Source organism: Phascolarctos cinereus, unplaced genomic scaffold (assembly GCF_003287225.1).
Source record: "Phascolarctos cinereus isolate Bilbo 61053 unplaced genomic scaffold, phaCin_HiC Scaffold_9;HRSCAF=440, whole genome shotgun sequence".
NCBI classification, from domain to species: Eukaryota; Metazoa; Chordata; class Mammalia; order Diprotodontia; family Phascolarctidae; genus Phascolarctos; species Phascolarctos cinereus.
Genome location: NW_027556402.1, coordinates 120,225,333 through 120,241,563, shown reverse-complemented (window position 1 = coordinate 120,241,563; position 16,231 = coordinate 120,225,333). Strand labels below are relative to the sequence as shown.

At 36.2% G+C, this 16,231-nt stretch overlaps 1 long non-coding RNA gene across 1 annotated transcript; it reads left to right on the top strand.

Annotated features, from left to right (window-relative positions):
• Nucleotides 1-582: 582 nt before the first annotated feature.
• On the top strand, nucleotides 583-7,291 carry LOC110194904 (uncharacterized). Its single transcript, XR_002320828.2, has 2 exons — nucleotides 583-875; nucleotides 4,307-7,291. It is a non-coding gene; the product is annotated as an uncharacterized LOC110194904 (long non-coding RNA).
• Nucleotides 7,292-16,231: the final 8,940 nt, after the last annotated feature.

Below are 16,231 nucleotides of genomic sequence, written 5' to 3'. Positions count from 1 at the left end.
AGTAGTGTTAACAAACTAACTAGCCTGATACATTTTACTCATTCATAGGATATTCCATCTCAGTCAAACTGATTTCATTATATGTATGAGCAAAATTTCTCCATGAATAATTTTATTTTATATTAATTTTATTCTTCTTACTTTTTTTTCCTTGGCTAACTAAAGTACAATTGATGGACCAAAGATTTATTTAAATTGTCTTAAATCTGACATTTGAAAAATAATATAGAGAGAGTGATGAATATTGCCCAATAACATGGAAAGGTTAAAAAAAAAACAATTGAATTTAATTGAATTTCTATACAATAACTAACTTCAACAGCAAAAATTTTTGGAAACCAGTTAGGCTTTTAACAGATTCAGTTCATGAACTGCATTTTATTTGTTTTCTGCATGCCTGAATTGCTCATCTGTCAGTAATGGATAGGAGACCTTGGATGTGTTTCAGAATTGTATGTGGGACAGTAGCAAAATGCCAGATCTGCTAGAATCCAGAACTTCCCTTCATCTGAGTCATTTGATTTCAGTTAGCATAGCAAAGCACAAGGACAGCCATACTTCACTAAAATGATACTTTGAAATGTCATTGCACATGCCCAGTAGTTACTTTTCCAATCTACGTTAAACAGCTGGTTCCTATTTTATTTGCAAAAAATGCCAGAGAAGACATGTTCTCCCTATGGTCTTAAAAACATATTCAGGCCTCTGAAAGAAACTTAAAAAAAAAAAGTTTTAGGTTACAAGAGAAGAGAAAAATTCCAAACTGATGAAGTCTTTGGTTCCTGCCTCTCTACATAACAGCTTAGAAAGATATCAAGGAAGATGAAGAAAGAGGAGGACCATGGTGGAGAAGAGAAAGGAGGGATTTATAAAAGGTAGGCGCTGCTCTACAGAGTTCCAGGTATACTAGGTTATAGCCAGGAGCACATTTTTATGACTGTGGTACAACTTTCCATGAAAATAGAGTATAACGAGACCAATGCTGGCAGGCATTTATAATAAACTAGAACACACACACACACACACGCACACACACATATGTATGTATTTTAAAGTTTTCCTGCCTCTTAGTTTAATGAAGGCATTTCATAAAAGACCAAGAAACATTGCTCAAAAAAAAAAATCTGTAGAATTAGGTCCAGGTGTTTTAAACCCTGTATCCGTGTGTCTGACTGTTTGCAGCTCAGACTGAGAGTAATTCATTTCAACACAACTTGTTTTTATCAAGAAACAGACTTTGTAAAGAAGCCCGCCTTTGTTCCACTGCAGGCTAACATGATGCCTGGTGCCTTCCCATAGACAAGTATGTTTCTAATTGAATTGCATACTAATGTTTTCCTATCCAGAGAAAGAGATGGAGAAACAATATTTTCACAGTTGAAATCTCACTTCACTTGGGATTCCTAAAGAATCCAACTTAACCTACTTCCAGTCTGAATGGGGGAAGGGAAGAAGGAATAAGGGCATATTTGGTGAAACAACATCAGCTGTAGGCTTATTTATAGCAAGAGATAGATTACCACTTCCTGAAATACTTGATTTTTTTTTATTAGTAATGTTTGTTTTCTATCTAAGATAGATGGGGAGAAAAAACAATACTCTCTTTATAGAAACCTAACAGAACCATATGCGTGTTCTCCCAAATGGGCTGACTCATATAATGGTTCATTTTTATAATATGTAAGTTGGAAAGTTGGACTGCTTGTGAGCCATGATTGGCACCAACAGGGTTTGGGTCCGACACATTTTAGCAGTGTGGCAACCATGGAAATTTGAAAGAATCATCTTCTTTTCATTTGAAAATAATGCACTTTAAATGATTTTTCCTTTGACTTCTTCATATAATTAGTAAACCAGTTTAAATTTATTATTTTATTTTACACTATTCAATCACTCTAAAGAATATTCCAGCCATAACTTAGCATTCCATCTACCATCTTCGTACTATTGTTGAGGCTGTCCTCCATGACTAGAATACATTTCTTTCTCCAATCTGTTTTTTCTGTTTCTTTGTTTTTTGTTTTAGAGTCCTGTTTTTTTCCAAGCTCCGACTAGGTACTCCCTCCTACAAGAAGCTTCTTCTAATTTCCCTGGTTGTTAATATGCTCTCTATCCTAATATTATTGCATATTTACTTACCTATTTACAAGTGTTATACATTCTAGTAGAGTTTAAACTCCTTGAAGGCAAGGGTAGTTTTTGTTTTGTTTTATTTTGCTTTGCCTTGCTTTATTTTGGTATCCCCAAACCTAGTACAGTGTCTTGGACAAATTAGGTGCTTAAAAGTGCTTGTTTAACTGATTTGAATGGAATTAACATTTGCAGCTTGATCCAATCCACTAAAAAGCATAGTGTGAGAAAAATCCCAACATATTTAAAACTGGCTTCTCTATTTGCCACAGAGACACTGGTCAATAAACCCATGTCATCTTTGTGAAGATAAAACTGTTGGCCTAATTCTACCTTTCAGGCATGACAAGACCAAGGTCTTACTCTGCTGAATTTTACTATTCTGACAAAATAAGAAACCATATGATTGATGACTCAATTATGATTAATTGCTGTCTAGGTCCATACCTACCGAAATTAAAAACTACAACCTGATGGGGAGTGAACATAGGGTAACCAGGTCTCTTCCCTAGAGCAATGAAATGTAAAAGTCAATAGATAGTGTAGTAGATTGAATGTAAGACTTAAAGTCTGGAAGACCTGAGTTCTAATCCATCTCCAGACCCTGGGCAAGTCATTTATCCTCTGTCTCCCTCAGTTTACTCATCTGTCAAATGGAGCTAATAATAATATCTAGCTCCCAGGTTGTTGTGAAAATAAAATGAGATCATATTTGTAAAATGTTGTGTAAACTGTAAAGAGCTATAAAATTCCAATATTATCATCATCAATATCATACAATGTCGACAGAATTTCCAGTCATTCAACAGTGTTTGAAACGAATGAGTTTAGCTCCTAGTTAGGAAGAATAATTGTTAAAAATAGGAAGTCATCCCATGACAAACTTCCTCCCTCCTCAAATTGGATCACCCCAGAAGCAGTCACAAAATCTCTGTGCTGCCACATCATAATCAACTTCATTTTTCTTTAAAAAGTTAATTTAAGAGCACATGTGCTCTCTTTCCTAGGAGCAAAACTCACGAGTTATGACTGAACCTGACCTGCAAAACCAAGAATATTCAATCCTTATATTTGTCCATCATAAGTGCCCATATGAGGAACAGATTTATCCTTTGTGGCATCATATTTTTCCCCAACCCTCGGGAAAATAGGGAATCTATGGTGGTTTCAATGTTTGGTTTATTACTGTTGTTTTCTTTTGTTTTTATCATTAGATAAACCTGAACTGCTTGCTATTATACTCTGAAGGGTTAACAGTGGTAGCTTTTAGCTAACTATGTGCTCAATATGGCATGATAAAGTTATACCTCATTTGTCTCTCTGTAGACACTCCACCAAGAATGGGTCAAAAAACATTCTCACGGCGTTGGCAAAATCTATGCGAAAAGGTCAACAGCATTCAGAAAATCCATTTCACAAACTCCTAGCTAAGCAAGAGCAGAAAACAATTACTGTGAACAGAGCCCAAGTTCAGATTTAATTCCAAATACGCGGTTCCCCACAGACTTTAAAAAAATAACAGGAATGATCATTCTACCCTGGACATATTTAAATCACCCTGTGAAAACTCATGCGCTGTACACTTCAAACATGTGAATTTGTGGGTGAGGCTCAGTGTCAGGAAGCAGAAAACACTTCAGAGTTATAGATAACAGAGAACTCAGGGTTCAATGGATAAATAATTTCAAGAAAATGTTGGAAGTAATCTGTGCTTCATAGAAAGACTATTCCAATGCAAACTATGATGAATGGCTGTGTGTGCATGTCTACGTTTTAGCAAACATGCACCACTGTTCTAAGGTATTGGCCCCTAGGACTCATTCAGAGGTTTGTTTAAGGAATGATCCACATACTATATAAAAATAATTATTTAGTCATCTTTCAATCATGTCCTATTCTTCATCACCCCTTTTTGGAGTTTTCTTGGCAGAGATACTGAAGTGCTTTTTCATTTCCTTCTCCAGCTCATTTTACAGATGAGGAAACTGAGGTAAACAAGGTTAAGTGATTTGCTCAGAGTCACACAACTAGTAAGTATCTGAGGCTAGATTTGAACTCAGTCAAATGAGTCTTCCTGACTCCAGGCCTAGAACTCTATCCACTGCACTACCTACCTGCCCACAACATAAAATAAGTGGTTACTTAATTCTGGAATCTCATTTGCTTCTCTCCACAGCACAAGGCCATGTGTTTCAAGATTCCTTCAATGCTTGATACATCCAGAACTTAAAGGATACACAAATTCCTCACTGTGATCATGATGGTCAATTTCTAAATCTTATAGTCTCTTCACGCCTTCTCATCATTGTTTACCCTTTTTATACCTTTCAACAAATTGTCCATAAGGAAGACACCTTATGTTAGTAACAACAGCAGCAACAACGAAAGCAATAACTGTAATTCCACTGCTATAGGGGAACTTCTGGATATGGAAACTGACTGTCTTAATTCCTATGACCACCTTCTTAGAGACTTGCCTTAGAGTACTGAGAGGTTAAGTGCCCACAGTTTCATAGCCAGTAAGTGTTGGAAGAAGCACTTGAATCCAGATGTTGCTGACTCCAAGGCCAGCTTAATAACCATTAAGCCATTGTTGCTGTTCATCCCTCATCCTCAAAAAGGACCGATGACATCAGGACTTGCAAGTGAATTGGATTTAAGTGAGGCAGAGCCTCATTTTCTCCTCACGAGTCATCTGAGTCCAGTGACAAAACATAGGTCAGGATCACTGGCAACAGCCCTGGATGCAGTGGGAGACCTTGGCCCTTTTAAGCTAGATCTTTCCCAGGTCTCAGTTTGTTTGAGGCAACATCCATTTGGTAATTAAAGGACACTTTGTGAAGGAAAATAAGGAAGTTAACATGGAAATGTGGATAGAGTAGATTCCAGGCATGGAAGGAAGCCTTTGCGAATGCACAAAGGTGGAACTTAAAATGATAGATCAAAGAAACAGCTACTCATCCAGTTCAACTAAATACAATAATTAAACAATCAAATAACCAGGTAGTACTATGAAAAGACTGAAGAGGAGCTAGATTGTGGAGGGCCTTAAATGTCAGCCTGAGAAATTTTTATTTTGTTTGAGAGGTGAGAAAAAGCCACTGAAAGCGCCTGAGCAGAGGAGTCACATGGCCAAGCTTAGTTTTCAGAAAGAAAAAAAAATGGCAGCTGTTTGGATTGTGGACTGGAGAAGGGAGGGAATGGAAGCAGAGAAACTTAATCAATGGACTATTATGATAGCATAGGTGAGAGCTGACCAATGTATGAAATACTATATTTGCTGTGGGAAAGAAGAGGATAAATTCAAGAGATGTTGTTGTATAGATAAATAATATTTGACAAAATTACTAGAAATCCACAATTAAAAAGGTAAGAGGAAAGAATGTTAATCAAAATAAGCAATTGCTAGTCAAGAACCATGATTCAAGTATCAAGGATTTTAGACTGAAAAGTAAGAGTTGTTTTTGGTGATATGGGTGTGTTTTTTCCTTCAAAGGTGATCAGTGTGTCTCATGGGGTAAAGAAAATCACCCAGTCCTGAAGGTGAGAATAGGAACTTTTTTCCCCTCTGACATAGGAAAAGTTATCCTCTCAAGGCTCAATAAAAAACAGCCAAAAGACATTACTATAGTTATCAATAATGGCTACAGGGTTTCTTCTTGATATCCATGTTTTGGGGTTGTGAGGATTGGGAAAAAGAAGTGTCAAGAATGATTTTGAATTTGTGAACTTTGATGTAGGATCACAGCAGTCCCTTCTACAGAAATAGGGAAGATTGGAGAGGAGGAACCTTTCATTGGGAAAGATGATGAGTTGTTTTGGACATGGTCAGCCTTAGATGCCTATTGAGGAAAGCATCTATGTAAATTGGTCAAATATAATGCCAAGTCTGTGAAGAAATGAAAGTGTGGCCAGAGTGGGCAGGGTGAGAAGGGGGTTGATGGATTTGGAGAACATGGGAGTTTAAAGAGTCAAGAGGTTATAGTGAGAAGGAAGAGTAGGAAAAGTGAGGCAGAAGAAGAAAAGGAAAGAAATGTCAATCAGAAAGAAGAATTTCAGCATTTAAGTTCATGAAGGTGGTGCAGCTTTGTGTGAAAGGACTTGAGAAATGTTGTCTCTGGTTGATCAGATAATGAAGTATTTTTGTCATTGTTGCTCTTGCTGTTTTGTTTTGTTTTGCTTTCCCCTACAAGGCTGTTTGAAGTGCTTCAAGGAGAAATTGAAGAGAAAATAAAAAGATCAAGGACAGAAGTAATACTAATAGTCTTTTGGACATTTAGGTAGAATAATATAACAAAGAGAAGTAAAGGAAAAAGAACATTTGCAGTTAACTAGGTTTTAAGTGTGGACATCTAAGTGGCACAGCAGTTAGAGTGCAGAGTCTGGAGTCAAGAAGACCAAAATTCGAATCCAGCATTTACTAGCTGTGTGACCATCGGCAAGTCACTTAATCCTGTTTGTCTCAGTTTTCCCATCTGTAAAATAAGCTAGAGAAGATATGGCAAACCACTCCAATCTCTCTGCCAAGAAAACCCCAAAAAGCTGTGAAGAGTTAGAAAAACTAAAACAACTAAACAACGGAAACAACAAAGTAATAAGTATAATGCAACACAGTATGTTACTGGACCATATGTGAAGCCAAACGTTTTTTGTTGTTGTTGTTGTTATTTTCTTTTTTGTTTCTCTTGTTAAATATTGTGTCCCATGAAATATATTTCTTTAAATTTTGCAAAGTTCTTGAAATATAATATTTCAATGGAGTCAACAACCCTGTGAGTTAGCTACTGCAGGCATTATCACCATTTTACAGATGAAGAAACTGAGGCTCAGAGGGGTTAAATAATTTGCTCATGATCTCATACTAAGTGTTGTGGGAAGACTTGAATGCAAGTCTTCAAGACTTCAAGTCCAAAACCCTATTACTATACCACACTGCCTCTCTGAAAACTGAAAGAAAAATTAACTATGATTGCCCAAACTCTGCTGTGATCTTTGAAAGATCTTGTGGTAGGAGTGAAGAAAAACACATGTCCCAATGTTAAAAAAAGAAGAATGATGTGTTTACAGTCCAGAGGCCGGTGAATTTGGCTTCCATTCATAGCCAAAATTATGGAACACACTATTAAAGGAGCATATCAAAATAAAGGCAATGATTAATAAACATGAGCATGGCTTTATCAAAAACACAACATTTTCTTTTTTAGCCCAAGTCACTAAACAAGGTAGATAATAGGTCTGTACTAGATGCAGTTTACCAAGATTTCAAGCCAGAATTTGACAAAGCTCCTTCTGACAACCTTGCACATGAAATGGAGATATATATTTTGGTTGACAAATGAAGACAAGTGGATTCAAAATAGTTGAATGACCAATGACATTAATGAAACAATTTAAATCTGAAGGAAACATCTCAGGAATTTGTCCTTGGTCTTATGGCATTCAATATTATAATCAGTGATTTAGATGAAGCCATAGAGTGGATGCTCATCAAATTTCATCTACCCTAAACTAACAAGGAATGATCTAGGAACTATATTATTCATTCATTCTTACTTCACTTTATCTACCTATTATTTTCTCTGGTAGACCTAAAGCTCCTTGATTTCAGGCAGGATTTTTCTTTTTTCGTTTTTGTTTCTCTTATTTATTTTTTTTTAAGCTTAATGTTCCCAGTGCCTAACACCTTTGTAGGTTCTTAATGACTGCTTGTTGATAGATCAATTAGATACCTAACTTACTTCAGGATTCAGTTCTGGAGCCATCTCCCATGTAAGGCCTACCCAGATCTTCACAGCTAATAGTACAGTCTACTTCATCTTTCCCCTAAATTATGGTGTATTTATTTTGCTTATATTTACATTGCTATGCATATGTTATTCCTCCCCTATAAAACACAATTACCTCCTACAGGGAAAGGACTGTTTATTTTTTTTTCTTTCTCTATGAGTTGCTTAATAAATGCTTTATAAATGAATGAATAAATTAACAAATATCAAAAAGGAACTGAGAATATGAAACCTAGAAAAAATATGGGTAACAAACTAGATATCTTTGAATATTTGGAGGACTGTGGGTAAAAATTAGGATAAGGTTTAACAAAATTACCAAGTATTTCATTAAGCACTTAACATTGAACATCAATACAACCAACCACACTTGCTTAGAAGAAATTTATCTATCAATTAAACAATCAAACAATAAACATTTATTAAAATTGACTGGCTATGTAGCAGGCACTGTGCTAGGAGCTGGTGATATAAGTATAAAGAATGAAAAAAAAATCCCCACTCACAATTAACTTCCATTCTAATGGGGGAAGATGAGATATTAATAATTAAATATACCATAAATGTAAAATAAATAAATCAAATATATATCAAATAATTTTTAAAAGTTCATAACAATTTACTAATTGCTTTCTGTAATCCCCCATTAAGATTCTTTGTCTTTCACTCTCAATTCACTTTTCCCTTTGTAATCTATTTTTTTAAGGTTTCTGGGTATTTGTTTTGATTTCGTATAGAATTGTGCAGAATCCCATAGAGTCATGGTGTTGGAAAGGACCTCAGAGGCCATCTAGTACAACCCAAATCTGAATAAGCATTATTTCCTAACAGACTTTATTTTCCATACTTCTTTGTATTTGAAATTTTGTTGTGGTATCACTGGGCCAAGTAGTCAGAGGCTAAATGAAATGGGTTAACATGTGAACTAGCAAATAACTTGCCTTGGAAGGGTTCGCATAAATGTCAGATCACGTCATAACACGGAATTCCTACATATGATGATAGATTGAACTATATAATCCCTTGTATTCCCTTCTTATTCTAAGATGGCTAGGAGTGTTATTCAAATTCTCTCTTATAAACAATCTATTCATAGCCGGAATAATGAATTGCAATCCAATTATAATTTCAAGTTACTCTTGGCCTGTTGCTCACTAATATGATTGAGAGCCACCATCTCAAGATGCTCTTTGTCTTCTTTCTTCATCTATTCCTCAAAGTGAGGTGATGTGGTATAAAGGGAAGAATGCTAGGTTTGGACTCAGGTGATGCTCAGCTTCAAACCTCATATTTTTCTGACTTTACAAATGTGACAAAATTGTTTGATTTTTTTGAACTTCTGTTCACTCATCCCAACAAAATTGGGATATTTGTTCTAAGCTAAGAACAACAACAAAGAAGTAAAAGAGCAAAACAAGAATCAGAAATATTAGAACTCAATATGTTGTTCAGTAAATTCAAGAACACTAGCTATTTGCCTGCTCAATATGAACTCCTAGAAAGATGGGAAAGCAGTTTAGCCAAAAATAGGTTTAGACCAGCATCTTACACCATATACACAATGAGGTTTTACTAAATACTTAACCTACGTACAAACAGTCATGTCATTTTTTTTAAAGGAGGAAAATTGAAAGAAGTAATTCTCACAGCTATGATTAGGGGAGGTATAAAAGGACAACCATAAAAAAAGGACAATTTTTACTGCATGAAACTGTAAAGCTTTTACCCAAACAAAATCAAGGGAACAGACATAAGGAGGGAAACAGTCTACTGGGCAGGTGGGGGAAATCTTTGCATCAAATATTTCTTATGGAAATCTGATATCCAAGGTAAATTGAGAACCAATATAAACACATAAGATCAAGATCTAAGTGGTTAAGGGATATACAGAAATATTTCTCATAACATTTTGAACTATTCAAAACCACTTCTTGCACAAGTGGAAGAAATACCTGTATCAGAATAGTCTATATCACTCTACTTCCTGGCCCTCTTCTTGATAGCATTGCTAACTTCCTTGAAGACCAGATATGATACCTTGAATTTTTAACACTTTTATCTCCGAAGCTTCTGTCCTAATTAGTAATTGCCTCAACTGCACCTCTGTTTAAGGCAAACCTCAACCACATTTACTTCACTCCCTGTTTTTTGAATATACTTCTCTTGTTCTGGAACCACAAGCAAATCAACTCTGTCATTGTTCCTAGAATGGGTGGGTCAATCTACTCTGTCACTCTCCTGTGTGTATTATTTCTGCCTGTTGGAATGTAACTTCCTTGAGAGAACAGACTGCTTTGCTTTTCTGCTTTTCAGTTTTTATCCTAGTGCTTGGAATATAATAAGTGCTTATGAAATGTTTTTTTTCATTTATTTATCCACTTATTTATCCACTTATTAATGACATCATGGAGATACAGAGGCATGGAAAAGCTAATGTTCCTAAAAGGAATAATTCAATTGAATTCATAAAACATTTATTAAGTACTAGGTACTAAATACTATGCTTTCCATGTTAAATAAATAAAAGAAATAGTCTCAATCTTGAAGGAGTAACATACTTATTAGGCAGAAGCAATATATATATATATATATAAAGATAAGTAAATACAAAATACATACACATATACAGAATTCTATTTCAAAGGGGAAGGGTAATAACAGTTGAGGGGAGGGATAAGGAAAACCCATGATTGAAGATGTGACATGAAGGAAGACAGGGATTCTAAGATATGGTGGTAGAAAAGTGCTTTCCGAGTATGATCAGTCTACACAAAGGCAGGGAAATGAGATGAAATGATAGGTATAAGGAAGACTCTCTTGTACTAACTATTATTTGTTATATAAATTTCAATCAGAGAAATTAAAGAGTTCTGTCTTTGAATCTCTGCACCTTGAGCAGTGTCTATTGTTTTGGGGGTTTTTTTGTTTTCTTTTTGGATTATATTGTATTGAGTATATAAATATTAAACTGTTACATTTCACCCACCACTGGAAATCGGACACTTCACATATGCAAATGGCAACTGAATAATAATGAAGAGGTACAAAATTTGGCATCACAATTCTTTAATATGTATACTGTAGACAATTACTAAAGAATTATTAGTAAGAAATCGGATACTAATGTCATCTCTAACCCAAACCTGAAGTCAACAATTGGGAAACTTTCAAAGTGCTGGATAGACTCCACATGCAGGCTCTAAAATATTCTGGAAGCCCCAAGATGATGCACTCTGGGATGCTAGGGAGACTAATATTGCCTTTTGACAAATTATTGTTGTTGTGGAAAACATTAAGGACACATTCTATTCAAAATCAAATCTCCATTTTGGCACAATCAGCAGGGCTTAATTAGAGAACATGAATAATTGAAGTTGGTCTGCCACGGTCTCTCTGAGCTATAGACCCAAGAGTCATGTGGAAGTAAATCTGAGTTAGACAAAAGGGTATGTTTCATTGAATCATCCTCTAATGTTTTTTCTCCCTTTGACAGCAACCTTTTCAATGATAATTCAAACAAATACCCTCCAAGCAAATACTACAAATATGAGTCTTCAGTTAACAGAAAAAAAAAAAGATCCTTTAGTTTTTCAAACTCAAAGGCAATTTCCCATAAACAAAATAATCTGAAGGAGACACAGGGAGAAACAACATGAAAACCATACAACTGGAGAAAAGAATGTTGGGAATAATATGTAGACTTAGTTGATACTCCAGTATACCAATGCATCTCTGACATTCTTCAAATTGGTATTCTCTTCAATGATTCGCATCCCAAGGTCTGTCCTTAAGGCTGTCCATGCTGTGATTTGCCTCCAAGTCCTTCCATACATTCAGCACACAGTGGACTCCCTCAATTTGATGGAGTTCTTCTAGTTCTATTGATAATGCAGAGGTATCAATGTAGCTTGTACTTGATGTCAGAAATTCCTGAGTTCAAATTCTGGGCATGAATTTTATTGGATATGTGACCCTAGGAAAATTAATTCATTCTCAGGCAATTCTTTAAGATTACAAGCTATTAAGGGGCAGCTAGGTGGTACAGTGGATATAGCCCTGGCTGTGGAGTCAGGAGGACCTGAGTTCAAATCTGACACTGAGTTCAAATTCAGACACTTACTAGTTGTGTGATCCTGGACAAGTCACTTAACCTCAATGAACTCCTCCACCCCCCAAAAAAAATACAAAAAAAAAAGAAAGAAAGAAATACAGATTATAAGGTACAGACAGACTGCCTAGGCAGAGAGAGTGTGGGGAGATTCACACACTAAAGAAATTATATGTTCTTCACCTACTCATTTATTCCATAGATCTTTTATTTCATAATAGGGAGACGGGTTTTAAAGCCCAGTCCTCTATCTGGTATGTCAGATAACAGATAAAGGCTGAAGCACAAGAATACGCATGAAAATGGCCAGACAGCAATGTGGTAGTTCATTTGAGCCTTGAATCTAACTTGTAAGGGAGATATCCTAAGTATTATTATCTTTACTTTACATATGAGAAAACTGAGGCTCAGAGAAATTGGCTTGTTCAGGCTCACACAGCTACCAAATGGTAGAACCAGGATTTTTAACCAGTCTTCCCAATGCCACATCCAGAAGTCCATTCAGTACCAAAGTTGTAAATCACAGGAAAAGGGCACACTAAGTGTGCACAGATTAGAAAATTGGGATTAAGGGAGAGAAAGCACCTTGCTTAAATAAATAAAAGTAACTCACATTTACTGGGTGGGTTAAGCTTGCAAGTTTTTGTTTGTTTGTTTTTACAAACTTTAGCTCTTTTGTTCCTTACAACTCTATGAGGTAGTTCATTTTGCTAATCCCATTACATTGAAGAGGTCAGTGGGGGTCAGAGAGGCTCAAACACTTGCCCAGGATTACATTGCTAGGAAATATCTGAGAATGGATTCAAAAGCAGTTTGTACTAATATCAATTCCACTATGCTATCCACTATGTAATACTTACTCTCAATGCAGCGCTAACAAATATGATTTTCCCATTCATTTCTTACAGAAATTGAGCTATGGATTTTTTCAGGCATGGAAGAGAGAGAAGCCTTCCTCATTTAGATTATGCAAACATAGAAAGTCCCACTCTTCTTTTTAGCCACAATTTCAATTGGGAGGCAGAATTAGATAATGGGAAAATACTGAACTTGTTGTCAGAGGAATTGAGTTAAAATTGTGTTTGGCATTGGCAGGATGGGAGTTCAAATCCTGTTTCTCTGCCATTTCCCCTCTTTTGGTTTCAGTTTCTTCATCTATAATATACGGGAAATTGGACAAAATATTCCCAAAGTTTGCCTCAACACATGAATTTATGATTCTTTGGTTTCTATGATCTTTAGAGCTCTGTTCTAGAGAAGGACCCACTGCACCAGAAAGCCTAGGAGAGGGTGATAAGGTTGACAGCTCCTTTTACTTGGCTTTAAAGTATCTCACATAGTCTAACTACTTTTAAGAAAAAATAATAATTCTTCATGAAAGTGTTTAAAATGTGATCTTCATGACTTCTCTGTGTAGGAAAGGAAGGGGGAAAAAGTAGATGCATATGTCTGAATAGACCTATCATGGGTGAATCAGAAAATATGGGGGAAGAAATATGAACTCTATTAATTTTGCATTTTGAAGAACATGTTTTATACATTTATGAAAATACCCCTTAGATTAAGTAATATTTTAAAGACTGAAAGGAGAAGCAAACATTTTATTCAAACCAGTTGTGTTTCATTTCCCAACTTTATTATGTGCCATAGAAAACTGATTTAAAATTCATAAAGAAACACTGACTTGCATCCTCAAACAATCTTCTATTATATTTTGGAAGCTTCTCTTTAAAGAGGAAAAAAGCCTTTTGTTAAAATATGACACAAAAAAACTTTCCCTAATAAGAAGGCATCAGCACATTGTATAGCAATTAACACCAAGATTCTGAGCTCAGGCCTCAGCACAGAATTTTACCTATCTAAAGAGACAGGGTGATAACTCTCCTTTGAGTTAAACAAAGTGGATCTAGAGACATAGTTAAAGTAAGTCAAATGAAAATTCTACTGGTATATGGGTGGGGATCCTGAAGCCTCAAGGACACATGTGGCCTTCTAGATCCTTGGGTGTAACCTTTTGACTGAACCAAAGTTTTACAGATCAAATTCTTTAATTAAGGTGATTTGTTCTATGAAGTTTGTATTCAGTAAAAGGACTGCACTTGAGGACCTAAAAGGCCATACATGTGGCCTTGAGGTCACAGGCTCCCCCCTCCCTCGCCCCCCGGATTAGGACATCCTTTGGACCAGTTTTAAAGTTCAGCTCCAGAGATATCAATTCCAAAATGTTGAGGATTCTACTTACAATATAATGTCAAACATTTACAGTGGGGCCTAAAAATTGGACAGGTTCACTATAGGACTCATACTTGATATGGAGAGCTAACTGGATTGTTAACTGTTTCTAAGTATTCATTTAAACAATGAAACAGATCATGAAATGCCACCCTCCCAGCTTCAGGAAATATGAACACTGGAAGAATAACATTTATCTGACAAGCACATTAAACTGGATGTATGCTGTCGGGTGTGTGTGGGGGGTGGGTGTGGGCATGCATGGAAGTGCGTGTCTACACAATCATGTGATTTAACTTATATCCAGAAAGAATATTAAATGTAAAATTCAGAACTAGTCTTTGGTTTTATGGACTTGAAGAAGACCCAGTGATTGAATCGCTCCCATTGATATGATACTGAATCCAAAGAAGTTTCAACAGACGTAGTATTATAACACTATAAGCCTTAGTAGATGAGCTGGGCTTCATGGAATCATAGATTTAGAGAGAGAAGAGACCTTTGAGATCACCTACTCTGACCCCTTTATTTTGAAGATAAGGAAATTGAGGACCAGAGAGGTTAAGTAATTTGTCCAAGGACACAGAGCCAGGGAGTTTCAGAGCCAGGGTTCAAAACCAGATTTTTTTTTTTACTCCGAATTCAGCATTTTTTCTACTACATCACACCCGTTTCAATTCAGTTCAACAAGCATTTTTAAATATCTGCTATTTCCTATAAACTGTGGTAGCCTCTAAGAATAAAAAGACAAAAACTAAAACAGTTACTGCTCTCAAGTAGCGTACAGTCTCCTACTTTGGATGACAATAACGTGTTTATTCTCCTGGATAGTGCTGAGTGGCTTTCTGTTGTGTTGAATCTTAGAAGGATTTCATCACCAGTCTGTTATTGAATGTGATGGGAACACAATGTAACCCTTTAACCTGATGGTCATGAGATATGAACTAGTTAAGTAAGCAGGGCACATACCTAGATACGTAGGACTTCATTTATCTATTTATTTTACTGGAGTAGATTCTCCTGTCTTCCATACATCTATTTTCAGCAGTACCTTTCACCCAATCACCAGTTCTCCAAAACTCAGTGCCAACATTGACTCCTCCGTCACATTCAAACTCATACCCAACAAATAGAACTTTTGTGAGTTCTAATGCCTCACTATTGCTTGCATCTCTTTCCTTCTTTTAATTCCTACTTTAGCTGTTGTTTAGTCTTTTTTTTTTTCAGTCATGTCCATCCCCTTTTGGGATTTTCTTGGCAATGATACTAGAGTGTTTCATGGTTTGCATTTCCTTCTCCTGCTCATTTTACAGATGAGGAAACTGAGGCAAACAGGGTTAAGTGACTTGCCAAGGGTAAATTATCTAGGAAGGGGTCTGAGGCCAGATTTAAACTCAGGTCTTCCTGACTTGCAGGGCAGCACTCGTTCACTGCATCACCAAGCTGCCCTTAATTTCCACTACCATAAAGCTAATCAAGTCCTCATTTCCTCTTGCTAGGATCATTGCAATCGCCTCTTCATTGGCCTCAATACCTCCAATTTAACTGCTCTCTAGTATACCCTTTATGCCACTATTGCATTAATGTTTCTTATGCACATATCATAATGTGCCTCTTCTGCTCAAAACCCTTCAGGAGATTCCTGCTGTTATTCAAAAAGAATCCAAATTCCTTAACATTATGAGTCCCCTTCACAGATTGCCTGCCACTCTCCCTTTCTAGCCTTTAATCTGACAATCCTGTCACTAACAAGGGAAGGAGAAGCTGAGAACATAAGGATCTGTTGGATTAGTAGATAAAACATCAGTAAACAGAGCTGAGTGGCTTTCTTTTACCACAAGGACTAGAGAATAATTATAGGTAAGAGACTTCTTGGACCATGATTTTATTTGTTTTTTTGTCAGGGAAGATTCAGTAATGGAATAGATGGTATACAAGTTCATGAAGCCCTTTCAAAAGCTATCATACCATGTAG